General features: G+C 39.6%; 1 protein-coding gene across 4 annotated transcripts in view; it reads left to right on the top strand.

Moving 5' to 3' along the window:
- Positions 1-27292, top strand: part of sema5ba (sema domain, seven thrombospondin repeats (type 1 and type 1-like), transmembrane domain (TM) and short cytoplasmic domain, (semaphorin) 5Ba) — a 172020-nt gene that overhangs the window by 31834 nt on the left and 112894 nt on the right. For all 4 annotated transcript variants that reach the window (XM_071480859.1, XM_071480839.1, XM_071480850.1 and 1 more), the window contains exon 2: positions 9-81. The gene's annotated coding sequence lies outside the window, so the exon portion shown is untranslated. The remainder of the gene's footprint in view (positions 1-8; positions 82-27292) is intronic.

Genomic DNA, 27292 nt, shown 5'->3' with positions numbered 1-27292 from the left:
TCCTCCAGAATCAGTTTGAAAAGGACAGAAGGACAGACGGCCCCCACAGCCCCGTCCCACCGCCCCAGTGATGCTTAGCTGGTGAGTACACTTTCATCTGTTTCATTGAAAAACTCTTCTCGTCACTTTCGTGCCTTTCTCAGATTGGTTTCTGCATATTTAACCTGCATTTCTGCTTTCTTTATTTGTTCCAATGTTCAATTTTCTTTTTTTTTTCTGTGTGCTCAATTTTGCTGGAAAAACACCAAACTTCTCTGCAGTCTTGTGGATATTTCTATGATGACAAATTGGTATTATTCTTTCTCTCTCATTCTTCACCTCTCTAAATGTCTTTCTTACCCCGGCCTTGGTCGTAAAAGTAAGGCAGCCTTTTTTGGAGAAAGCCCTTTATTCTGACTGAGTGAAGTGATTTGAAAAGCAGCGGCAAGAATATGGCAATGGAGACGGAAGAGAGGAGGATAAGCAGGAGAGGTGGGGGTGATGGGTGGAGGGTCTTCATACAGGCTATTAATGGATGAGTTTTACCTCTCCACGTCTCCCTCCCTCCTCTCTCTCTCTGTCTCTGTGAATGTGAATGAGGGAATCACTCCGGTGCAGACAGCCTTGAGCCGAGCTGACACTATATGCTGAAGTCATTGTTCAGATGAGATGTGACACAAGTGCACGATTACCTTGTAGTGATACCTTCACCACAGCAGACTGGAGTCACTGTCAGTGTGTTTACATGCTGGCTATTAATTTGATTGTAACCACCGTAAGACAGTTCTGTCATTATTACATATACCACAACACCTGAGGCTCAGTGCTGATTTATCTAATTGCAGTTTCAGGCACTTTAGCCTTTATTAGGGAGAACACAGTGGAGAGCTGACAGGAAACATGGGGAGAGAGTGAGGGAGGTGACACACATGCACCCACAGTCAACATCTCAACCCCCTAAAAACCAGGATGCCCCATGTTTTTTTTATTTTTTTATTATTATTTTTTTTTACTATTTTTACCTAAAAATATCACAATTTTTTTAAAGATTAAAAACTGTTTAGGCTTTGTTTTTTTGGCTGGATTTTAATATTCTCATTCATCCACAAGCTCTAAGAGGACTTGTTCAGCTGAGTAAACAAAGTCCTCTTGTGATGACAGATCATAGTGCTTCCATTCACAGAAAATTAACTAGCAACAAGCAAACAATCATTGGTGGCATGAGTTATAGCCCTTCAAAACACTGATCTTATTAATGAGTGTTTATACTAAAAACTCTACTTTCAATATCCAAATTTTTAAATTTATTAAAGGAAAATAGTGTTCAACAGCAAAATGCTTTGCCTTAGCAATATTAAGACAATGTCGCCGAACTAAAAAGTAACATAGATATTATTTAATGTTATCTCACTTAGATCCAGATTTACAGAGTTGGATTACTTGCAAATCTTTTGAATGTCTCTTAACATGTATACTGCAAAATGGAGAGAGTTGGATTTTGAAGTCTTGTGGAAAATATTTCTTTGACCAAACTTCAAGGCATAAATGAAATGACATGTTTACGTTAATACCATAACATGTCTTGTTACAATGACATTAACAATAACAATGCAGGTTGGAAGTCAAGATATTTTGTGAATATAAACCAAACCGTATCAAACAGCACATTGATTTTTTTTTTTTTTGGGGGGGGGGGGGGGGAATTGTTTAATGTGAAACAAATTAATTCTGTATCTTCCTTCTGGCATAATTAGTGATCATGTGAATAAACATAGAGTGAACATTTTTCCTGAAGCTGTTTTAAAAACGTACAAATCCCCCAAACTCCAAAAACAAGATCATCAAATGTTATAATCCCTTTAATTTATCTGCCACAGAGCAACAGGTGCCATCTGCCGTCAGTTATTAGATTTATTGGTAACAACATGAGGAGCAACGATCACAAATATAAAAGCGATCTCTTCAGGGGTGGTCATGGCCCTGAATAAACCCAGATCCTGTTCTTTCTGGGCTTGGAACAATGCTCAAGTTGAGACTGGACATTTAACTCATCAAATAAACCTTTAGTGCCAAAAACAGAAACCTTGTAGAAGAGCACAGGGCAATTTATCATGAAAATCCCAGACCACTTCTGCTTCAATCTCACCTACGTCTCTTTCTCTGTATTTAATATCCCCGAAGGCCAGCCCTGGCATTTGCTTATATTCTGTTGTTGTACTCCCCTTACTTAGCACTTGCCTCCTTCTTATTTACTCTGCTCGATTCAATTTGTGCCTAAATGCCTTTCCCTAATATGTGTCATTGGAGCAGAGCAGTGGTGCTCCCTCTCTGGCTGCTTTGAAGAAGCTCCTCTGTGTTTGTCTTGGTTCGCTCCTCTCCTCTGGGAGGAGATCAGGGGCTCCAGTCGTGGCTGGCATGTTGTCTCCTCCAGCCCCGCTGCTGTTTGCTGATATTTAGTTCAGGATGACAATAAGCCGGAAGAAAACAAGCTCCTTTTAGGTCAGTAAGAGAGAGAAGGGGTGGACTGAGAGGGAGAAAGAGACCTATAAAAAAGGGGGGGACAGGGGACTCATCCCTGGATAGGGATTTTCTTTAAAGCTTTCTGTTTGTGGCCCCAAGGGCCGAATTAAGGGAGCGTCATTATCCCTGGCAAATTACCACGCTGCCTTTGTGGTCCAGCCATGGTACATTAGGGTGCCTTAAAACGTGGCCGAGCCGTGCCCATTCAGCTTACAAAGAGAGGGGCCGCTGGCAGATCCTTGGCCTGTTTCACAGAGGAGGCATTCACACCACATCGGGGGGATGGTGACGGTGATGGAGAGGGTCTCCTGAGATGAGTAAAAATCACTCGGGCCAAGGCCGATGTGACATAATCTTTAAACACATGCCAGCTGATGATGTCATTACTTGGCTTCATCTTGAGTTTGATCAGCCGTGTAAATCCTGGATCTGATAAGGAGAATCCTGTTTCCATGTCAGTTCTGTCAGACGGGGCCAGTCTCATCCAGTCGTCACATACAAACGCTTGGTCACGACTTGGTTCACTTAACACATTTTGTACCCCTTAATATCATTTTCTGAAGTTACACATCTGAAGTTACACTGAACTTTTCCTCTATCAAATCACTACACAATCTTTCCCTAACCTTCACTAAAGTGCTTTTGCTTTCTAAACCTAATCACAAGCCACACTCTGGATGTGAACCTGTCTCACAGTGATGCGCTTTGATTGGCTCCCAACCATCTCCCAGTGACTCCAAAGGCATTAATGAATGTTGTGCCAAAGTCATTTAAAAATACACTGCCTTTGAACAGAATCCAACCAGCTGTTATGGTTCTTACGAAATGCATTTGGTGTTGCAGTTTAGTTGTATAGAAACACGATTTATAGGAGATAGTGTTGTTAGCTATAATGCTAAAGGGGTGCACAGTGCATTAATAAGTGACACCAGGTAGTCCCGACCAATCAAGCATCTGTATGTGACCAGTAAGTGCTACAAATTAGAACGTTTTTCCTTCAATTTGTGTAACTTCCAGTCGCTCCCTCAGGTAAACTGCAGCAGCTGTCAGATCTTTGTCTCATCTTATCCAGTGAACGGTCTCTTGTGAATAACGTGCAGGTGTGCACAGTTTGTCTGTATGTCACCTGAGGACAGCGCAACAGCAGTCACAGAGTCACTCCCGCAGGAAGAGGGACGCAGCAGATTGCAGGAGTAAACTGGACCAAATACTGGTTTGAAGAACCAACAGAAATAGACTCATTGCTGCTTTGTTCCAGCATGCTTTTAAATCTAGCAAACATTTTTGCCATCAATAATTTATGACCATGATTTAGTGCTGGAACAATTGGTCAGTCAGTCATTTAGCAGATCAACAGAAAATGAAGTAACACCAATTTTGGTAACTGACTTAATTGTTTAAAGCCCGTTGAAGCAACAATGCCAAACTTTCTCTGGTTGCACGTTTTCAAATGTGTTAATTTGTTGCTTTTTTTCTGTTTTTATATTATAAATTGCATATAGAAATCTGCTCTTAACACTTCTTACAATAAAAAAAATCACCTTGATGAATGAATTAACAGAGAAATAATAGATTAATTGATAATAGCACAACCCTGTGATGTATGAAATACGTTTTGCTGTATCTCCAATTGATTTGTTCTCTTATTTCACCGGCTATCTTCATTTTTTCAGAATGTAATATTGACATTACTTGTTAATATTACTTTCAACTAGGAGATGTTATAAACTTCGATTGATGTTGTGTGACTCAGAAATAACCTGCACTCAATTTAAAAGCTGAGGGACTATATTCACTAGACACTTCTTTCATATATTCAAAGTAACTGCAGTTGACTGGAGAACTAATGGACATGTTTACTTATATGAACTTGTTTGCAGACAAAATCAAATAACAGGTAGTTTGTTTTTTCTGCCAATAACTGATTGAAAGTGCTTGATGTCACGCAGAGCTCATCTGTCTGTGTAATACAATGCACCTTCATGTGTTGTAGGGAATGAGACCATGAAAGTACCAAAGTGAACTCTTGTCAGAAAATCCTCTCTAAGGCCCCTGGATCCCCCTTGCTGGTTAATTTCCTCAATTAGCTGGATGCTTCAAACCATATTAAGAACAATGGACTTGTTTTCAGAGGCAAAGTAATGAGCAGGTGCACAGTCCAGGGAAGAAAAAAAGAACTGGAGGTATATTGTTTGACCTGGTCAGTGCTGTAATGTTTCAGGGGTTATTTGAGATGATTGGATAAACCCTGGTGCTTTTTGTCCCTCCACTACTGAGAGGATGAATTCTCAAAAGCTGTAGGAGCTGGTCTGAGAAGGAAAAGTAGACACATTGAGGCTGTGTGAAAGATTTCAGCTGTTGCAAACTGCTTGCAACATATATATATCTTTCAGTTAAAGATGGAATCCGCTGCAAGCTTTGGTGGAAATTTAGTTGCAGTTTCAAACATCAGCAGGTAGCTCAGACTCAATATAGAGCGATCAGAGTTGATCCTCTGGGCCTGAAATGGTTGAATTAAGTTTTTCACCAAACGCCCATAAATTCAGAATGCACCATGAGCTGTAATGTCAAACTCTTCAAAGAAAACTAAATAAGAGAGCTGCTGAAGGTACTGTAAAATTCCTAGTGTGTGAAATGTTTGTTCTTGGCAACTTGCCTTTATTTATCATCTAATCAACTGGAAGCTTTACCTGTGCGATTGATGTCTCCATCAGCTCATTTTTTTCCCTGCGATACGTGGGAGATTTCATTACTTTCCAGCATTGTTTCCTGGTTTTATGAACTCAATCCCTCTGCTGGGGTAGATGAAAGTAGGGAGGAGGCTTTGTCCAGGGGCTGTGGTGGAAACCCTGAGCCTGTAAATCCTGCGCTGATCTTTGGATCATTAAGCTGTGAGCCCTGAGTCCTTTGGTTCTTTATCACCAGGCCTGAATCCCAGGCCATAATGGAGGCTAACTGGCTAATGATTAGCTGTCCTATACAGCTACTCCAGAGCTGGCTGCTGCTGCTGCTGCCTGTCTGAATGAGAGGAGGCTTTGAAAACATATAAGTTTGGCTTCAAATGCGTTCTCTTTTTATCTGGCTGACTTACCGTCTTCTTAAACTATTCAGAGTGCTCCACAAAGCTTAGTGTGGAATGTAAATGGTTTATGATCGCATAAAGTGATTATCCCAAGCACTTTATTAGGAACACCACAGTAATACTGGGTAGTTCCTCCTTTCACTCTCAGAACAGCCTCAGATCTTTGTGGCATGGATTCCACAAGATGCTGAAAACACTCCTTTGAGATTTACATTTACATTTACATTTATTCATGTGTCACACGCTTTGATCCAAAGTCCCTTACAAGTGAGGGGCAACACTAAAGCTTCAGTGCAGTACCTTGGTGTAAACATGAAGTACTACATCTATTCAATAGGTGGAAGAAGATCAGGTAAAGAAGTGCACCAAAAGTTCATAGTAAGGGCTAATTAGACAAGTTAGGGTGTTAGAGATTCTGCTCCATGTTGACTTTATTGCATCACATCATTTCTGCCTTTGGTTTTTCTGCACCAAATGCATGGAACCAGCTACAACACACTATCAAGATCGACACTCTCACTACCCCTGGACAGTTCAAGACGATGATCTTAAACCACTTCACCTCAGTAAGCAAATGCTTTCACTAAGTATTGTCCTCTTTTGAAATTTAACTTTGTATACTTTTGTGTATCTCGATAACACCAAAAATGAGAGAAAGTAAAAAAAAAAGTATAAAAAGTAATTTTAAAAAAATTATGCGGATTTGTCAGCTGCACATTCATGCTGCCAATTTCCTGTACATCCCAAAGATTTTCTACTGGATTCACATCTAGTGCCTGTGGAGACCACTGAAGTTCACTGAACTCATTGTTATGTTCATGAAACCATTTTGACTTTTGCTTTGTGGCGTGTTATCATTCTTTAAGTGGCCATTAGAAGAAGGTAAACTGTGGCCATAAAGGGATGCACATGGTCAGCAACAATGCTCAGTCATTCAAACCATGATTGCCTGGCATTAATGGACCAAAGTGTGCCAAGAAAACATTCCCCACACCATTACACCAGCAGCAGCAGTGGCAGCCTGGACTGTTGACACAAGGCAGGTGGGTCCATGGATTCATGCTGTTGATGCCAAGTTCTGACCCGACCATCTGCTGTCTCAGCAGAAATCCACATTTATCACACCAGGCTACATTTTTCCAGTCTTCAACTGTCCAGTTTTGGTGAGTCTGTATCCACTGCAGCCTCAGATTTCTGTTCTTGGCTGACAGGAGAGGTTTTCTGCTGTTGTAGTCCATCTGCCCAAAGGTTCAACGTGTCATTCACTCTGAGATGCTTTTCTGCTCATCACAGCTTTAAAGAATGGTTATCTTAGTCACTGTTACATTTGTATCACTTCCAACCAGTCTGACCTCTGATCTATCTGCATGATTTCATGCATTGCCCTGATGCCATGTGCAGTTGGTGTTTTAAGCTGCTTGTGGCCTTGAAAAGTTGTAAAGCAGCTCATGTAACATGTCCACAATAGATGGTGGAGCAGTCTGAGCACATGTGCTTGTGAATTTGACAGACAATATTTGCCTCCTCTTAGTGCTACAGCTGAACAGATTGCCTTGTCTCTAAACAGTCTCTAGGTTTATGGAGCAGAGAAGATTGGTTTCTGTGAAAATCAGGACTGAGATGCACTGTTTTGGGTAATGAAAGCACTTTTCTTCCTTGTATAAAAGAAATCCTTGATTACTTTTGGTTATTCTGGAGCTATGCAGGCTTGTGATACACTTTGGACTTTGAAGCAAAGACAGAAAATAACTCATAGTCTGTCCACTTACACATTTGACTTTGAACTAGCTATTTTTGAAGACAGAACATGTAAGGTAAGTGTTGTATGCAGGCAAAGGTTTCCCACCAAAGCTTGCAAATTGCTTTACAGTCCAGGATTTCATCAGTAGATTGTAGCACATCACTGGGTCTATACTTATCCAAAAGCAGATTGTTGTGCAAACATTAATAACCAAAGTAATTACATTTACATTATTTTATTCACTGTGATGGAGAGTGTCAATTGTCATGAGGACAAGGTCTGCAGAAAATAGCTTTGCTCAAATATAAGGGCAGATACAACTTTGATATTTGACAATTGTGCATTTTGTTGAAATACTTAATTCCATTTAACTATTTAGGACCAGCCCATGGCAACACCTGTGTAGCTAAAGCTAGTTAACTAAAACACTTAGTTGAGGTTAGGGAAGAAATACTGTGAATAAAACAAAGCTATTAATGGACATCTATTGCATGTTTTGCCATCATGGAGGAAGGATTCATCATCTTTTGTTCTTTAGGTTTCCTCCATTGTTTCCTCTTTTTTATATGGGTTGAGGGTCTAAGGAAAGATGATGTTTTATGCAGCATTGATCATTTACCCCTTTGAGGCAAATATGTGCTATGTGATTTTTGGACAACATAAATAAAATTGACTTGACATGATTCAGTTGGTCTCTGATGGGAATCCTTTCTTTGGCATCAGAGAAATGCAATATGCCTCTCCACCACTCTGACCTCAACCTTACAACATTAAGAGCAAATTGCTTCCTGCATTTGCACTAAACATTGAGAATGAACACAGTTCCTATGGATACTCATACTTAATACTTAAACTTGCTCTCTTATTTGGCTGCAAACTCATTAACACAGTTCTCCTGGTCTACATGTGTCCTGTAGCTGTTGTCGCTCCAACTTATGGTTACTTTATGAGTCCTGTAAGCCCCTAAGGCACAAGTGTAAATCCAGCTTTAATGTGTTAACATGTCTTAAATCCTATTAGAAGCTCTTGATTTATTTTGGGCTGAACCAGCCTCACCTGAATTGTACCACAGAGCAGAACCTCACTGTGTCCTCTGTCAGATTCTGCACTCCGTGGGAGCACCACTTTGACTCCCCATAGCTGGTCGGTTGTGGGCTTCTGGCTGTAAACTTGCTATTTGCTGCTTAATCATTCAGTAAGGATTAGTGGCACTGTGTGTTTTCTAATTATAGACCTGGACTGTGCAGTCTCCTCCTCTCTGGGGTCAAATCTAGCCCACCAGGCCCTCAGCCAGCAGCTTACTCAACGCTACACTCAATTTCTACTTTCACACGTTTATTTCTGTGTCGTTAACTTGTCATCTTTTTTATTGTTGTTCTTTATTCTTCTTTTTATCAGTCCATGCTCGCTTTTCTTTTTTCTTCTCTGTTCTGCTATTTTTTTCTCTTTTTCTGCCCGTTTCCCTAACTTCGCCCTCCCTCTCTTGTTCAGCTCACAACAAAGACTTTTCATTTGGATAAAATAAAACTCAATGAGGTAGCTGTCAAAATAAATCACTTCCTATATCAAGGAGGAAACAAGGAATTGCCCGAAAGAAAAGGACACCAATTCTTTTTTTTCCCACACAATCAATCAGTTCCCTTTCACATCTTTTCACATCTTTTCATTCTAAGAGAACAATAGGTTTGATTAACCCCTCTGGGAAAGCTCATTATCCATTTCCATTACAAAGGTGTTGGTAAGACACTTGGATTTGAAATGCCCGAGCAAAAAAATATATAGATCAAAGGATTATATTGATGCCCATGAGTCCTGAAAGAGAATAATAGCAAAATGATGGCTGCCAGTCTCAGCTCAAGCATCTGGCCAGATGTGTATTCTGCACTGTTTGTGTCAGGAACGTGCTTTTGATCACTAAGATTTGTGTCCAGTCTATCAACAGAAGTATATGTATGTATAGTATGTGAGATGACAGCATGTGTTTTTTTTCTCCTCTGCTGCACAACGACATTAAAATGTTTTATTGTGCCTTTCTCGTCTTTCACTTCATAGATGAAGTGAGCTGCAACAGAGGAGTTTGAATTATATATTTATGAGTTTATTTTTATTATCAGACCCTGTTACAGTCTTTTGGATGCTCTATTGTTAAGTTGAATCAATTTCTTCCAGCGTCACCTAGGAAAAGGTTCGATCCATTTTTAATCAAAGAACGTTATTGAGCAGGAGTTCAGATGAAATTAATGTGTTTACTTTCCCATCACTTATTTGTTGAGCCTATGATGTGGAAGCATATGGTGGTTATGAAGATAAATGTATGCCCTCTGAAATAAATAAAAATAATTTATTTCCATCCTGAAACGTGTTTTGATGATCAGGTTTTAATTAACACTGAACATTTTGGAAAATGTCTTATCGGACGGTTTTTCTACCTTGGTTGTCTGCATTCATTTGCGTATTGACAAATGGTTTTCTGGCCTGGACAAACCCTTGCAGGCATGGGCAGATGACAAAATTGAAATTGCAGGAACCTTCACAGTTATGCAGACACTAACTCTGTGTGTCCAGTACAGAGATCAGATAAAATTATGCTTCTGGTTAGCTGTAGCTTAATTTAACATATCTTAGCTCAAGAACAGATCCCTGGCATTAACATGGGATCTGTATCTGGATACATTATCTGTATAGTAGCCTAACATCTGATCCACGGGTTGCATTTACACCTCGTATTAATAGGAGCTCTTGTTAATTCAATCTCAGTACCCAAATAAGTTAAGTTGTGTTGGGCAGATTTGTGGCACATCCCAGGTTAAGCAAAGCAATGCCACAGATAGGTGTCACTTATTTTTTGAGTTTTTGCTTAATCCAGAAGGAAGAAGCAGAGTCAGGTGACCTTTCAACTTGCTGAACAGACTTTTTTATTTTTATTTTATTTTATATTCTATTTTATATTGCGGACTAAGATCTGATCACGATGTGAGCCTCCTCCACCTCCAAATGGGGTCTGGCTGATCTGTATGCATTTACATTTGGCATTAACATGTGTTTTTCCTTGTCCAGATAATATATCCAGATACAGATTGCATGTTAAGGCCATTCATAAAAGTCTATTTTCACCAAACATGAGGCAACAAACTGTCCAACAGCTCCAGATTTTATATACAGATGAGAGTGAGTAGTGTCACTTTTGAACTGGTTTGTTCATCCATTCGCTGTACCTGCTTATCCTGAGCAGGGCTGCCTACCCGAGCTTAAACTGGGCAAGAGGTACACCCAGGACAGGTCACCCATCTATTGCTGGAAGGACATATCATAGCACTCAGAGGAAACTCACAGAGACACATAATGAAAATGTAAACTCCATAAAAGCTCCAGCCAGCCAACAATGTTTTATTCCCCATGCACAGATGTTTCTATGCTTTTCATCTGTTCATTAAGTTACATTTTCACACTTGCTTGGATCCATCTTCACCTCACTTCACAGCACGTACAGCAAACCTTTTTTCTCATCCGCGCGTCTCTCTACTGACCTTGTCTGCACTCTCGTACAAGCCCTCTTGGTCTTTCTGGGCATCTGGATTTTATTTCACTTTCTCACTTGGTTATACCATTTTTTAAAAGGTACTTTCACTTCAACATATCAAAATGGGATTACATGTAATCCTTGTGCTCTTGCTCTTGTCCTCCTCTTTTAGGGGGAATTAGGTTTCTTTAGAGTTAATTACTCTGAGGTTTGGGGCTGAGGAAGTTTCTTTGTGTTTTCAGTCTGGATCCTTTGTGTTCCATCCAACATTAGGGAGTGACAGAGAAGGTGTTATTAGTTATGTTCTCTGTGAATATTGAACTGTAGAATGAAAAATAGAGACGCAGAAACGATCTTTAATTGAAAAGTGGTAATGTATCAAACTAAACAGACTGCATCAATTAGTAAATGATTAGACTGGTAATTAGATCTTTGGAAATCCTTCTGTCTGTGAGGTGACTGATAGCTGGAGCTGAGGAACTGTTCATGTTGATCCCCAGAAGATATCTTGGATGCTTAGACTCTGGCATATTATAAAACCATCCACACACGTTCTGTGATGAAGATATCTACACTGCAGCCCCCAATTTACAGCTCAGCTTGATCAAACTGCTCATTTACAGAACTAATGAGAAAATGAACAAAAATTAAGGAATCATTTGGTTGTTTCATTTCATCAAGAAAAGAAGCTGGAGTTCTTTTTCTGTTGCGGGTGATTATATCACAATTATAACACAACACGGCCCCTTTCAGGCACTCGGCGAGGGTGACGACTCCCTTTTGGAATTATAAATGTAGCGTTGGAAGTGCGTTGTGTGCTGGGGTGGTAAACAATGCCGCAGTGATCAGACTTGTTTTCATTTTCATCACCAAATTTCCTGGCATAACGCCTGGGTCACGCATCAAGAAGACTGTAACGAGAAATTGTGTTGTGAGACCACATAGCAATTAAAACAGGATACAAGATGTTTTTTTTTTCTAATTACATCACAATGGATTTAATTACAGCTGCATGTTTTGCAAAGCAACAGTCTTGCAGATAGCGTTAGGCTTGATCATCTGTCTTTTATTTGTGACAGGATGTTCCCTCGCTCCCTGGACTGTAACCAGTGTTCGGAAGGAGGCTATGAAATGGGACCAAAACACTGGCACCAATTGGGAAATATATAGGAGTTTATGAAAAGGAACAAATGATCTGGTTTAGCCTTTTTGTTGGTCTGTGTTTGAGTCTAACGTGTAACTGTCTCAAAAGAATTAAAATAATTATAAATACATTTAACAAGCTTTTAAATGATAACTTAATGATCAGTAAACTCAGATGATCTTTGCCTAATGATAGCTCAGACAGTGAAGGCTCATTCAGAGAACTCAAAAGTTTTGATGCTTCCAATAAACATGTGCACAAAGGAAGCTTTTTCTTAAAAGTTAAACCTTTGACAGTTCAAAAGCATTGTACTCTTCTGACAGCTTATAGTGCTCCTGCAATCTTAAATCCTTCTCCCCGACACCTCCTCTCCCTCCTCTGCTTTCGGTCTTTGTGAGAACAGCAGGATGTGACAGCTCTAAGCTGAACAGTGTGAAGTTTGTGAAATGGAAATGGCTTTGTGGTTTCTCCTAAATGCCTGACCACTTTATCTCTTCTGGTGTGTGTGTGTGTGTGTGTGTGTGTGTGTGTGTCTGATATTGTTTAGCTGTAGTTACATGTGTCCAGATTGTGAGATGTAATGCATTTGTCTGCAAATCCATCTCCACAGACCACTGGTGATCAGATTTTGCTTTCTTGCTCTGTATGCAAATGACGAAAAACATCACTTCCACAATGTTTCCGCACAAGTGGCAGAAATTTCCTCCTAGGACAGTGCAGAGCATGAGCTCATTGTCACAGCAGACAAATGTGGCGTTGTTTCCTGTACAGCAGAAGCAAAAATGCCAGAATCAATGTTGCTAAAATAAACAGACATCATGAATGATTTTAGAAACATTACAAATATGGGTGTTTCTATACAGGGCTCAAGGGATAACTGATTGATTTGATGGTATGAAAATGATGCGAAACATATGCTAAGTGAGCATTAGATTTTTTTGGACCAGTGTTTTAGACAGCAGTCTTTACCACCATCATCAGAACACCCGCTGAGGGAATATCCTTTACAAGAACAGTGTCCATCCCACCACTTCGCTCTGGTAGATGTATGCCAAGGAGAATTTATGCTGATTGTTGCTTTAATTTGTCACATATCTGTGGGTGGGTTGGTACAAAATCCTGACAGGAAGTGGAGTACATTATAATAACTGTCTTGAGGGCAGCTATAACACCATGATTACTCACATTTGCCTTTCAGTAAGTTGAGGAGAAAATATATCTTATTATTCAAAGCAGCAGGGTGTTATTTGTGACTGCACGTTGCTCAAGATGTATTTTGACTGTAATCTACCTATGCTGCTATATGTTACTGCATTTCCTTAGTCATTGTTGTAAAAAGTTTGTAGTTTGTTCCCTTGCAAAGAACAAGAATTCAAAATGTGGTCAGCATTATAGAAAAAAGTAACCAAAACATACATTTCCTAGATCTGTGCATCAGATATGCTCAGTATTCCCAATATCTTCCAGTCACTGTTTCACAAAATACACTGCTGCCATGTCACACTGTTGCATGAGAGAAGTGCACTGTCATAGTTGCCTCTATATCAGGTAATAGACATGAAATTAAGTCCCTGTCCTTCCTGCAGAAGCAAAGAACAAACTATTCACAGCCACCATTCAAACCCACAGCAGATACACTTTTGATAATCAAAACATATGAGAGGACAAAGTTGACAAGTGCGGTCAAGAGCACTGCAAATGTTGACTCTACACACAACACCACACAAGTGTTTGTTCAAATGAAACCCATGAAACCATTGCCTGGTACAGTTTGGCTGATTAGATTTCCAGAGTGTGTTGACTGCGTTAACAGTTGTATTTTTAGTCGCTGGCTGTCGTTAGATCACATGAGAGGAATTTTCAGCCATGTGAACAGCAACAAGATGTGCATCTGTGTCACCAGTCTTGTCAAATTCAACAGAGAGTGTCAAACCAACAGGCACACTAGACCCAAAGTGATGTTATAAATATTCTTTCCTTCAGTGATTGTTTTCAGGTACTATTATGACAACCTGTCCTGCTGCTGCTAGCAAATCATAGTTTTTGTTTAGCAACTTCTATTGATTTTCTATTAAACCCACCATATTGTTGTTTGCAGCATATATTGCAAAATGAAGCATAGGGCAGCTTTCTCTCTCTAACACTACTATGCTAGTCATCCTTATTTAATGGTGCTTGTAAGCTCTCAGTACTTCAAAAGGGTAAAGTTTTGCAAGGATCCTTTAGAGTATATCTGATTCTCTCAAGTTTCATAGAAGCACAGTGTCTCTAATCCATCTTGTGGAGTGGGGAGGAGCTTGTTTCTTCTAGGAGAGAGGTTTGAGATGTCTGACAGTCATGGAGGTGAATACTTTAAGCTCTGGCTTTCAGGGAGTGAATTTCAGTTCCTGCCTTCACATAAGGCACGTATGATATTGATTAAAGATGTGCTAAGTCTGGGGCAAGACCAGTGCATGTGTGTATAACCCTCTGGTTGGCCTGTACCGCGAGGGCATGAAGGTTCTACATTAGGGGATATTTTCACCAGTCTTTCCTCGGCTGAATGTCCTCTCAAAGCAATTTTGAGTTGAATCAAGCTTGATAAGCTGGACTAAGTCAAGCACTGCCTCCCACTGATCGCCTCTCATTTCCTCTCCAAGGTCGTTCTCCCAAAATCTCCTAACATCTTGCAGTGAGTGAGGGATGTATATCACATTTCAGGAATCATGAGACGATATGATGAACCACATTGTTTGTTGGAAAGTCTGGAAGGGAAGTAATACTTCTCCAAAAGTCTGAGGTAAATCAAATACTTGAGCGGGTTAACTTGCCACCCACGTATAGATCAGAAATAGATTGTTTATCCTTTGATTACCAAGCTCCAGAGTTCAAATCAGAGACAGAATGATAGACCACTCTGGGGGGCGGGGGGGCTTTATATTACATAGTAGTATATATATATATATATATATATATATATATATATACATATATATATATATATATATATATGCTACGCAAGGTAGTTAGGTCTTTGAATGGTGCTTCATTTAATTCTATGTGTTCTGTGCGTGGTGATGTGCTCATCTCAATGCACTGCAGCTTAAGAAAACACATGCAAATAGACAAAACACAAACAAATTCAGAAAACAGCTTCATCAATTTGACAACACGTGCTGCAAATTCTCACAACACAACAAAAGTGTTTCCAGTGAATGAAAAAATGAAGGCATAGTCCTTACTGTCCCCGACTTTTCTCTCTCTCTCTCTCTCTCTTGTAGATATTGCTTGTTGTTTTTAACTTCAAAAGTCACAGGGAATCGAACAAGTGTGTCCCAGCCAGGTTCATCCGTTTTCAGTGTCCCCTGGAAACACTTCTGTTGTGTTTGAATTGTTTGTGGGACTTTGCAGCACCTTTGTGTATTTGGTTGTGTTACATGTATTTGCGGCATGTGTTGTCAAATTGATAAAGATGTTTTCTGAATTTGTTTGTGTTTTGTCTATTTGCATATGTTTTCTTAAGCTGCAGTGTGTTGAGCTCTCGAGGCCACTGTGCCAATGAATTCAAGAGTGATAAGGATCAGGATAGGGATGTTTTGAAAAAGGTAAAGTATTGAGCACAGATGTACCCATGATGATAAATAAAAAAGGAAAATAAATTTAGAATCAGTTATAAAATTAAAAACAATAAAAAAAAAACCCGGTCCAGATTTATTTAATTCTATGTGTCTGTAGAGATGATAGTGTGTCCTTGAGTGAGAAATAACTATGCTCAACAAAGAACAGTAGCATTGAATGAAATCCTTGGAATTAAAGACAGGAATGGCATGGAGAAAAGCTGTATATACATGGACAACCATTGTTGACTTTTTAATTTCAAGAGGAAGATATACGCTCACAGGGTGAATTAAACCTGAGGGGAGGAAACCAAAGATGCACAAATTAATTGACATTCAACAATAAAAGACAAATACCTTCAAAATTTAAATTAAAAACATAACTAGCAATGATTTTTTGAGCCACCATGCGCATATTTATGATTTCATTGTTCATTGTCTCTGTTGTATTAATATATATTTATGAATGTAACCGCTTCTGTTCTGTTCTGAGATTGGTTTCAAGTGATTTTCATGTTGATGTCATATTGTCATGCATCCAGCAGTTGTATATGTTCTGCTGAGAAAACACTATTCACTGCAGTTTATAGGATATAAGCTCAGAAAATGCTTCTACTAACGGGAGTGAAGAGTAACAGACAGAAAATACAAATGAGCTGCTGATTATGTGCTAGACCTACTCTCTCTAAACAAACAACAAATAGTTTAAACTCATTGTTTATGCTGCAAATAGTATTTTTAGAATATATTTCACCCAGATTTGGAATTAACATTTTAATCCCAAATTTCTTAAAAACTTGTCTTTAAAAACTGAAACTAATGAGCTCTGTGTAGTTTGGACAGTGTCCCGGTCAGTATTGTGGTGAAGCTGTGGGTGTATGTGACTGATGATTATTATATTACAGATCAGCCCAATTAATGAGAAGGTGACAGTGTCTGGATTGTCCCGAGACGGTGTCAGCGATGCTGCTGACCTGTTGCGTCCGTGGTGCCGGCAAAGCAGAGACCACTGAGAGTCTGATGAGGTTTGTTAAAAAAGAAAGAGCAGCTCCCCTCAGGCTGATGCATAATCGCGACTGATTTTCCTCTGCACAGTGCAGGGACGTGAACACACGCACAGACTGCTCTTCCACACACTAGGCTGCTGGTGACGGCCTACTCAGTGTCACATAGTGCCTTTATTTTATGAGTAGAATATGTGTGTGTAATTTGAGGCTTTTGAAAGGGATCTTCTGCCAGATTGTTATATAACCATCAACAACAAAATTAATACTTCAACAAAAATTCCTCATTTTGGAATCACAAAAGAGCTCTCGACAGACTGTGTGTTTGTATGTAGTTGGCGGCTTTTATTAAAGTTTTGCAGCCAATCCCCAAGCAGCACAATGGTAGAGAGTGATGAATGCCCACAGCTAGAATCCAATAAGATGGATTTGATGGGAGCAGCAGCTCTTGCTCACTCATTCAGACACCATCTTTCTTCTCTTCCCTCTCTCTCTCTCTTTCTGTTTCATAGTCTCTCTCCCTCACTCCATCACACACGCCCAGCCACTCATCCACCGGCGGGGTTCCAAATCAGTCGTTTGTTCATGGTAGATCAATGCTCTGTAATCATCAGGGGAGGCACATTGCTGGTCTTTAATGGAATGCCTCCTACCTGGGCGGCCTGTCTCGCCGAGCCCGTGCTCCGAGTCTGAAGTGGATTCACCGGAGCAGTCGGCGATCAGCGGCAGCAGACACATTAGCTGTCTGCTGTTTTTTCCATTGTGGATAACCATTCAGTGCTGAAAGATTGCAGCCTGCTGTACAGAAAGCCTTTGAGAAACAGCAGCATGAATGCAGTAAACCTGCACATAATTACATTCACACAAGATTTGTATTGGATTCCAGTGTTGCTGCCTGGCATTGAGGAAGAACTGCACTGACTTGTGCAGAATATACATTTACATAAACATGTACTTGGAAGAATTATGAAAGCATAAATGAATGAAACCTTTGTCTTGCACAATTGGCCTTTACAATGCATATAAAGACTTCAGACACAAGCAATAGGTCCACAAACAGTGCAAATTAGGAAAACAATGAAGAGGCAATATATAAAAGACAACTGTAATAAAAGGAGGTTTGTTAAGAGGGAGGATGCTGCAGGAAATAAAGACTGTGATTCCTGTTTTTGTTCTCTGCCGGGACATGATGTATCTCAGTCCCACGGGTAAAACTGTATCTTCTGACAACAAAGAGTCTGATGGATTTGTTTTGATCTTATGAGCAAGCTCATAAATAAAACTGTCATTTCTCTGTACAGCACATCTAGTTACCTTGCTACCTGATCTGACAACCCTGTTCAAAGATTAAAAAACAACCTTGTGTATTATGTTTCCTGGACAAGCGACCCTTCGTGGGTGTGCAAATGAGTGTCCTCACTTGGACACCAAGGTGGATGGTTGGCCTGGATGGTTAGGCATACAAAGATTCTGAAGATGATGGTCTTTCTTTGCACTGAACCAAGTGGCTGCCTAGATGTAACACTAGGAGTGATATATCATATTTCCGGTATAGTCACATAGGTCATTTCTCACAGCCACTTTTTTCATTCATGTATTGGTGCTTGTTAGTTTGTTGCAATACATTTATCCTGAAAGTTACTATACTTTTAATAAAAAATGCATTGACTGCATCGACTTGTAAAAGTCTGCAGCAGCTTGTTGTGTTTGCAGTTTTAGCATTTGTGTTGGCATTTAAATTGCAGCATTATAAATGATAATGTCCCTGTATTCATACTTTTGAGCACGGTCAGTAGTTTTCAGGGGAAATGATTGGATCATTTCTTTTGTTTTCTCTGTGTTTTATTGTCATGGCACCAGTTCTGAAAGCAGTTTATCTCTGCACTTTAAAGGCTGTCAGTGTGGTTTTTGCTGAGCCTGGGTTAATAAATATTGCCTTTGCAAAAGGGCAGATGTAAATGTAAATAATGTGTAATTTGGACACCATTTACTATTCGACATACACAAATGTATGTCAGCACCAAACGCTTACTTTGTGGCCAGAGGCAGTTGCATCTGTACTCTTACAGATGTTAACAGATGTTAGACCTATGGCATAGTATGAACCCTTTTGTTCATTTATTCCTTGATCAGATAGTTCCTGATTTAAATGCACATACAGAATCGTATGTAAGCAAAGTTGTGTTATGTGTTATGTTAAAACAACATTCAACATTTGAGAAGTTTGGCTTCCTCGCTTGAATTATAAAAGGGATTTATATATCTGTATCATATATCATCAGCATTGTAGCCTAAATGGTAAAACAAACAGAGCACAAATTAAATTCAGAATCACGGAGAGGGAGTGTTAAGCTTTAGCTCTGTAATGCCAGATTCCTCTCGTGGATTCATGCCTCCTGGCTGCTTGCAGAAACCCTGAGTTTCTCCACTGCCCATTAGCATTCCAGAGGGATAAGAGCCATGGGTCGTGAAGCTTGTCACAGCACTTGCTGTAGCTGCTGCTCCTTTTCCCCATAGGTAATGAGAGATTTTCTGCCATTTGTAAAATGTTGAATAATCCAATTCGATCTCCAGGTCCCTATTCCAAATTCAGTTCATTTTTAAGTTCAGTTGTATTTGTTTAGCACCATATCACAACATATTATCTTAAGGCACTACAGGGTAAGGTCAAGACTTTACAATAGTATAAAGAAAAACCCAACAGCTCACACAATGAGCAGCATTTGACAACACTGCGACACACTCTCCAACAGTGGAGAGGAAAAACTCCCGTTTACCAGGAAGAAACCTCTAACCTGGGGGAGAGGGAGACCAGGAGCAGGTGAATATACTGTTGTGTTTAAGCACTCAGTCTTGTTATGGTGAAAATATTGTTATGGTGAAAATAATGATAGTTATACCCATAGGTGTAATGGTGTTATCAATTAATGATAATAATATTAACAAACTACAAGAGAAAATACAAAATTAATGACATGCTGTAGAGGGATATAAATGCATGTAGAGAGAGAGAGAGAGAGAGAGAGAGAAGAAGTGCTCATTGCATCATGGGAGTTCCCTCAGCAATCAAGGCCTATAGCAGCATGACTAAGGGATGGTTCAGGGCTCACCTGAGCCAGCACTAACTATAAGCTTTATCAAAGAGGAAACTTTTAGCCCATTCTTAAATGTAGAGAGGACCCACAGTGGGAGCTGGTTCCACAGGAGAGGAGCCTGACAGCTGAAGGCTCTGCCCCCCAGTCTGCTGCTAGAAACTCTAGGAACCACAAGTAGACCTGCATTTAGAGAGCAGAGTCTTCTGTTGGGACAATAGGGAACTATGAGCTCTTTAAGATGCAATGGTGCCTGACCATTAATGGCTTTGTAGGTGAGGAGGAGGATTTGAAATTCTGTTCTGGATTATATAGGGAGCCAATGCAGAGAAGCTAACACAGAACAGATATGATAATTTTGGTGTTCATATTCTAATATCAAAGTTTGATCCCATGTAAGAGGCAAAATGAAAATGGAGAGACAGTTCCAGTGTCGGCTGTTCAGTCTGACTGTTGGTGTTATTTTCATCCAGTAGTGCCACTGGAGATGTGATCAGTCACAGTGTCCAATCATAAACGCGCAATGTTCATATAGATTGCTTTTCTCGAATCTATTCAGGATGTAACAGTTTATCTGTCAGTTATTATTTTTTGTTTTGTTTTCCAGTCAGCACAATTCACCACAATATTCTCTCACACAGGGAAACAGTTCACACAGAAACACTGTGTAAAGACCCAGACAAGTGGTCTGTGTTGTGTGAGTGACCAAAGCCCTGAGCTCAGTGCCACTGTCACAGCCGTGTCACTTATATAATATAAACACAGCACAGACACAAAGAGCTATTTAAATCAGGCATTGTGTCATTGTTTTAGATGAACTGTCATTGTTCATAAAATATGTCTGTTTACTACTTTAGCTTCAGAGTGATGCTTAGAAACAGACATAGAATTTGTATCAGTGCAGCTGTGACTGTTTAAAGCTGCTTATAGTTTTGCTGCTTTTCTACCTTTAATTTTATATTTTTCCTGCTGGAATACTAATTCAATCATTTGCTCCGTTCTTCCTTGAAATTCAGACTCCTGTGAGAAAAGGCTGGCATTTGTGTTGATCAGTCATGCAATCAGATCATGGCACCTTCCGTGTTCCCATGTGTGCCATGGTGTCAATTAAACCTGAGGTCTGCTGTGCTCTAGCGGGCTGGTTCTGTCTAATGGGGCTCCATGAGAAGAGACTATCCATAATAGAATTAATAATGAGACACACTAGCAAAAAGGGCTCAGTTATCATCATCTCATTTGAAGTGAATTCTTACTCGCTTTCAGAAATAAAACATTAGAAACCAAACTGGACAAAAACCCCAACCCTGGCCATAAAACTCACTTCATGGTGCATTAAATTCCAATGAGTTCCAGTCCTATGCAGCTCCTGTGATTAAAGCTGCATGGGTGTGTTTCAGCGGAGGAAGTTGAAGTGTGATGTTGTAGAGTTATAATTCAGATGTATCAGTGGAGAGAGGAAGGGAGCTGACAATGAGAAAAAGCATTTCTTTCTGCTCAGTGCCACAGAAATAGAACAGAGAGAAGATTCTCCAGTGGATGAGAGATCTGTAATCTTTCCAGCAACATGAGATGAGATGCAAAAATAAAGTTGTAAATATAAGACATTTTCATAAGATAAATGAAAGCTTTCACAAAATTGCAGCTGTTGTAAACAGCCAATCTCAGGGAACAAAAGACTTGTTCTGAGTCAGCAGTCGTAATGATACGGCGGCAAAGCAGGAAGTTTGGTGAAGTAGAATATAGACGGTCGGCATTAGGAGGAGGCAGGGGCAGATGGACAGGTCAATAAAACACAGGACTTTGACACAGGGGGCCGCTGTAAATTTCCCATGTTCCACAACCTTAACGGCATCTTTTTTTTTTTGTAACCATGACGACGAAGGTGCAGTGTGCCTGCCACTGTAGATGTGCTCTTTCAGGATACACTCCCATGGGTCGTATCAGAGGGTAGGGACAAACGACCTGTAAGCTTCAGGTGGGGGCTTACAGGGTAGGAGTGTAGTGAGTGATGTGTTTATATTTCCAGTAGTTGTGACAGTGGTTGGAATAAATACACAAACTGGGTCATTTTCAAAAACAGCAAGTTCTGACAGCATGTGGACAAAGAAGAGCATCAACTACAGAAAGTCACAGACCATCAACTGAAAATACAGAGAAAAAAAGTCACAGTGCTTCCACTGAAAGAAATTTGATTTCATATCCACTGTGGCTGTAATCCTTCGACACTGTCGGATGGAAATTTGTTGTAAAGTAAAAATGCACATTTACATTTAATAATTTACAAATGTATTTACAGCCAATGCTAGAATAAAAATAGGCTACAACATGAGAACCAAACAGCTCACAGAGGAGAAACCCATGCACAGGCCGACAACTGTTGGGCTCTGGCTGGAGAACACATGGTTGTCTGGGAAAAAAGCTGACTTGAGTATTATCAATATGATCCCACCAGCCAGCTTGCTAGCTAACGTTAATTCCATCCATCCAAGGTCAGTGGAAGTGAAATATTTATCTTTCAGGTCAGTTTGTGTAAAGCATTGGAATATATCAAAATGACGTTCCCCTATATTTTTATTTTCATTGCAAGATTATCCCAACAGAGACCGGTGACATTTGCATGTAAATGTCAATTGACCCTGTGTTTACTTTCCTCACTGACACAGACAAAAATGAAAAGACTACATCAATCACAGTTCAGCTTTGGGAAGGGAAGAGATATGGCACAAGCTGAGGAGACACAGAGGAAGACAGAGAGAAGGTGATGGAGATAAGAGAGGAAGAGCAGGTACACAGAAAAAAGAGAAAGCAAGACGAAATATGTTAAATCAAGGCAACATATGCTTGTTTTTTTGTCAATCAAGGTATTTCTTCTTACCAGGCAGTTTTTATATCAGAGTATTTCATTTGTTTCCTTGTTCTGTTGTTCTCTTTGCTTATTATAGGTCATATTTTCATAGATATATATTTTTTCCTTGTTTGTGAGAGCTGAGGTTTTGCAGTGCTCAGGATTAGCACCATGTCCCTGTGCTGTGAAAATGAACAAACACCAATTGACCTGATCACATTCAAACAATGTTAAGCCTAATTACCACGGAGATATATGTTCTATGGTAATTACAGTGGAAGCCGTTGCCTCTATTTAACAATAACAAAAATGTAACACAGCTATAGTGTCATAACATAGTATTACTGAAAATGCACATATGTAGATCAGAGAAATCCAGATTTCTTCCAGGGATCTTCCCCCCGAACCTCCCCAGCAAACTCAGTTGTTGGACCTCAGTGTTTCTGAAACCTATGTTTATAAACCATTGTGCAGGGTTTTGGCATCTGAGAAGGTTTCACATTCATGGATCTCTCTCTCACACTGGACCACCTTGATCTAATTTTGTGTCTCAGCAGCGCCTGCAGCTACACACCCTCACCAGGAACCTCATGTGCTGCTGTGTTAACACAGGGCTGATTTCTGTCTGAATCCCAGCTTAGCTTCTGTCAAAGGTACAAAATAGGTTTTGCAGCATTGTAACCCCAAAGCTCCACTCAATGTATCCAGGTGTTACAGAGGTTTGAGTTATGACCGCAGTAACTTCAAGAAATAGCTATTGTGATTTTATTTTGGTACCAACTGATTCTGGTCCCAGTAGAAACTGTTCATTCACACAAAATATCTTTGCCTTCATCTGGAAAAACGTTAGAAAAAAATGTGGAGAAAGCTGTGATGTTGCCTTGAACTTCAAGCCCACAGAGTGTAATATCACATTCTTCTGGACCTGGGAAGCTGTGGGTCTGAATGCATTTCTTTTAATATGAAAGGAAACATGGGACTGAGTTGCCCTCAAAGCTAGAGTATACATATACCCAAACTATCTCTGTACTGGATGATGCACTTAAGAGATTAAAATGACATCAGTTGCCTGATATGTGGTGAATGTATTTTTTAAACGATCATAGTATTTTTAAGTGAATAGATAGAAGTGTCTAATATCAGATGTAGACATTAGATAAGAAACTGTTTGATGATTGGACGATGATAAAAAAGTTCTTTCAGCATGCTGCATACCCGCAGCCAGTATTTTAAAGCTGGCAGCATTTCAAAGAAATTATGTTTTCACAACTAACATCAGGTGTTTAGAGATTTCTCTGACATTATAGATGTGTGTGTGTGTGTGTGTGTGTGTGTGTGTGTGTGTGTGTGTGTCTGTATCAGCATTGTAGGTGTGTATTATTGTGGGTGTTTGCGATATGGGTGCCCCTTGATGTACTGCCACCCACTGTCCAGGGTGAGTGATTGGGGCAGTCTGTGGAATTGAATCCAGCCAGATCTGCCCAAACACCAGGCTCTGCAGCAGGCACAGGGCTCCTTTCTGTCCCCGAGTATGACTCCTGCTGATGGGATCATGGCTGTGGATCACTACTGCTAATAACACTCCACACCCTCCCTCTTTTTAATTGGCAAGGGGTATTGCCTGCTTCACGCTCACAAACACAATACTTAATTGCCATGTCGGCACAGGCAGATACTAATCAACTGTGAGGATACAGCAGGAAAGTATTGCTTCTTGATCCTTTTTTCCATCTTTTTAAAGAGTTTGCTTTATTGTCATGCTGATGTGTTCAGTCAGTTTGTTATTTGAATCATTTGTAATCATTTATAAAGCAAAATGCCAAATGTGCTCTAGTTCTTTTTCCTCAGCTGTGAAGATTTGCAGCTTTTCTCTGTTATATCAAATTGAACATAGAATACAACAAACAGTAAATCAGTTGATAATGAAAATAATCATCAGTTGCATCCCTACCTGATATTTGCTGGAGTTGGGAGTAGAGAGAGACCAGAGATTTTGGGATTAATGATAAGCACAAGTCTCCAGCTCAACTAAAACTGGAGATGCCTGGTTTTCATGTGACGTACAAACTGGACCAATAATGATCTAATGATCTAACGATGAAATAAATAACTTGATGTAATGCAGTTATTTATCTATTATATTTAGGTCTCAGCGGTCTCATCACCCTTGTTTCCAGCAGCTGTTTTCAGAAAACAACTCGCTGTGAACAACCCGCCCAGCACCGAGCAGCTCACAGGCAGCGTTAGAGACTAGCTGGTGAAAAAGGTCGAAGACAGAGCCAGACTTTTTTCTCAGGACTTGGCTGAGACCAAACAACAGCTAAAATGTCTAAATAAATGAAAAAGAAGTTAAATCTGAATGAAATCTTTAACATCATAATTCATTTTGCCCACATTAACATTCAAATAAACACTGTATAAACATTTTATTCACTGTTCTGAACATACTTTTTTCATTAAGCATTTCAAATACTCAAGTAAATATTGCATGAATATTGAGATAAGGGCTAAATAAACACGTAAATACACATCAGCAGCTGCACCTTCATAATGAGCTGCAGTTCGTGTTGTTCTGCATTTGTGTTTGCATACTGTACACAGTGCAGCAGCACATCATGTATCTGTAGCTCCGCTCATCATATCAGGTGATATGTTTTGATCCGGGCTCTCTTTGAAGTCAGATGTAATACATTCGCTCATCAATTACGCTGTCTGGCTCAGCCTTCTGTGTGTGTTTTGTTTGGTGTCCGCTTCAGTTAATTAGAACAGAATGTGTCGTGTCATCCTTGAGATAGCAGCTAATAAGTGCGAGCTGTCTGAATCGCTGCCTCATAATGCCTGCGCCTAGTAGAGAAGAACAGCACCCAGAATGGGAGGGAAATTCAGTTTGGGTTGCAAATAATGCTCAGGCAGTTCTCCTGCACTCTGGGAGCCGTCAGTGCATGGAGAGGCCAACCTCACTGAGAGGTCATAGCTGCAAATGAATCAGTCCAGTGTTTTCTTAGACCTCACATAAACACATTCTGGTTTATGTTGTGTTGACATGTGAGCCGCTTTAGGATTCTTCAGATAGTTTGTGATGTTACAACACCTTGATGTTTGAGGTGAAGAGATAGTCTTATGACACTATCTTATGTTATCAGCTGTTATCAGCCCAGCTGCCATTGTCCGACTGTGTCTGTAACTCATCACAGAGGCACACTTAAAGCATTTAGCAGCTCAAAGAACGCACGGTGAGAAGACCTGAGATGCTGAAAGGTCTTGGAGTAGGGCCCACACACCACCAGGGTCCTTTAAATGAGCAAAAATAAACTAAAATGTACTTGCTAAAGATGCACTGATGTGGAATTTCTGGACCAATAACAATAACTGTTAATTGTCTGTTTGTGGTGGTTTCTATCAACATGATAAAAGATAACATTATACTTGTAAATACAAAAATGCAAATAAGACAATTAGGGGAAACTTTTTCCCTTTCTAGGCAGCAATGCAATTAATTTAAGTCATCTATCTGGAAGTTGCATGATTATACTTACAGAGTCACAGAATAACTGCTATTACAGCCAACAATTACATTATTATATTAGCTAAAGGTATAACATGCATCTGTATTATTTCACCAGTTACTGTGTACAATATTGTAAAAGTTCAGTCTGTAAGAATGACCACAGGATTTCGTTATTACCTGTATCATCAATCATTTTTATAGTGTCATAGTATGAGGACATTTTTACTACTGTAGGCTCTGTAAGGCATTGTCTTTCTGAAGAGGACATTAAAAAACCCAGATGAATTCAGTTAATATGTAATAAATCCTCTCAATGAGGACCAGGGACCTACAAATTTATATTTGATAAATTACTCAAAATGATATCCATTGGTTACAATTGTTAATTAATTGTGGATCAACTTATTAATTAATGAGACTTTTTTTTTTTTAGCTTATTGTCTTAAAGCTTTTTCTTCAAGTTAAAAAGTTCAGACATCAACCTACAAAATCTGAAAAAAGTCCTCTCCCTTTTTCCTTGGTTGAACACTTACATAATGCTCACCTTTCCAGTCTGTCTTATATACATCTAATCAGTTCTTTTTTTTTTTGAGCAAGCACAGTTGCCTGGATAAAAGCTCACACTGCACCCCACCCCCCTCCCCCAAACCTGCCTTTTCTTTGTGACCTTTGGCTCTCCAATTAACAGCCTCTACTCAGAGCTGCGGACTCCCCTCTTTTGTGGCTGTGTCATTCCAGAGATGTGTTGGACAGACCTTTTGTTTGAGTGGTTACTCATGTCTCAGGCTTTTTTTTGTCCCTAATAGCCCATCATCTGGACACTGTCCCTCTGACCTCACGACTCTGACAAAATGACAAAGAAAAGGCCATATCAGTACGTTCTGACTGAATACTAAATGCACTGAATACATTATTGGTTCTGTTGAATATATGTGGAAAATATGAAAGTAGCAATTTAACTGATTATTTTTTGTCTATTAACCATTTACAATAAAATGTTACATTTTGCATCCTGTTTGCCAATGACAAATGAGTCGTTTCATCAAAATTTTGCCATCTCAGATTGTTTCATTTGAAGAATTTTTTCATCAATCATTGATAATCTGAGTTTCTGTCTCTTGATTATGGACTGTTAAAAGGAGAAAATAAGTAATTCAAAGATGACATCTTGGATTCTTGGAAGTTTTCATTGGCATTTTTTAAACTTTTTTCATAGTCATTAACTGTGATGAAGGTTTGAGAGAAATGTCTATTCCTATGT

Source organism: Trachinotus anak, unplaced genomic scaffold, assembly GCF_046630095.1.
Source record: "Trachinotus anak isolate AG129_WGS33_773 ecotype Australia unplaced genomic scaffold, CSIRO_AGI_Tana_v1 ptg000001l, whole genome shotgun sequence".
Lineage (NCBI taxonomy): Eukaryota > Metazoa > Chordata > Actinopteri > Carangiformes > Carangidae > Trachinotus > Trachinotus anak.
The sequence above is the reverse complement of the archived record's forward strand: the minus strand, read 5'-3'. Positions and strand labels throughout refer to the sequence as shown.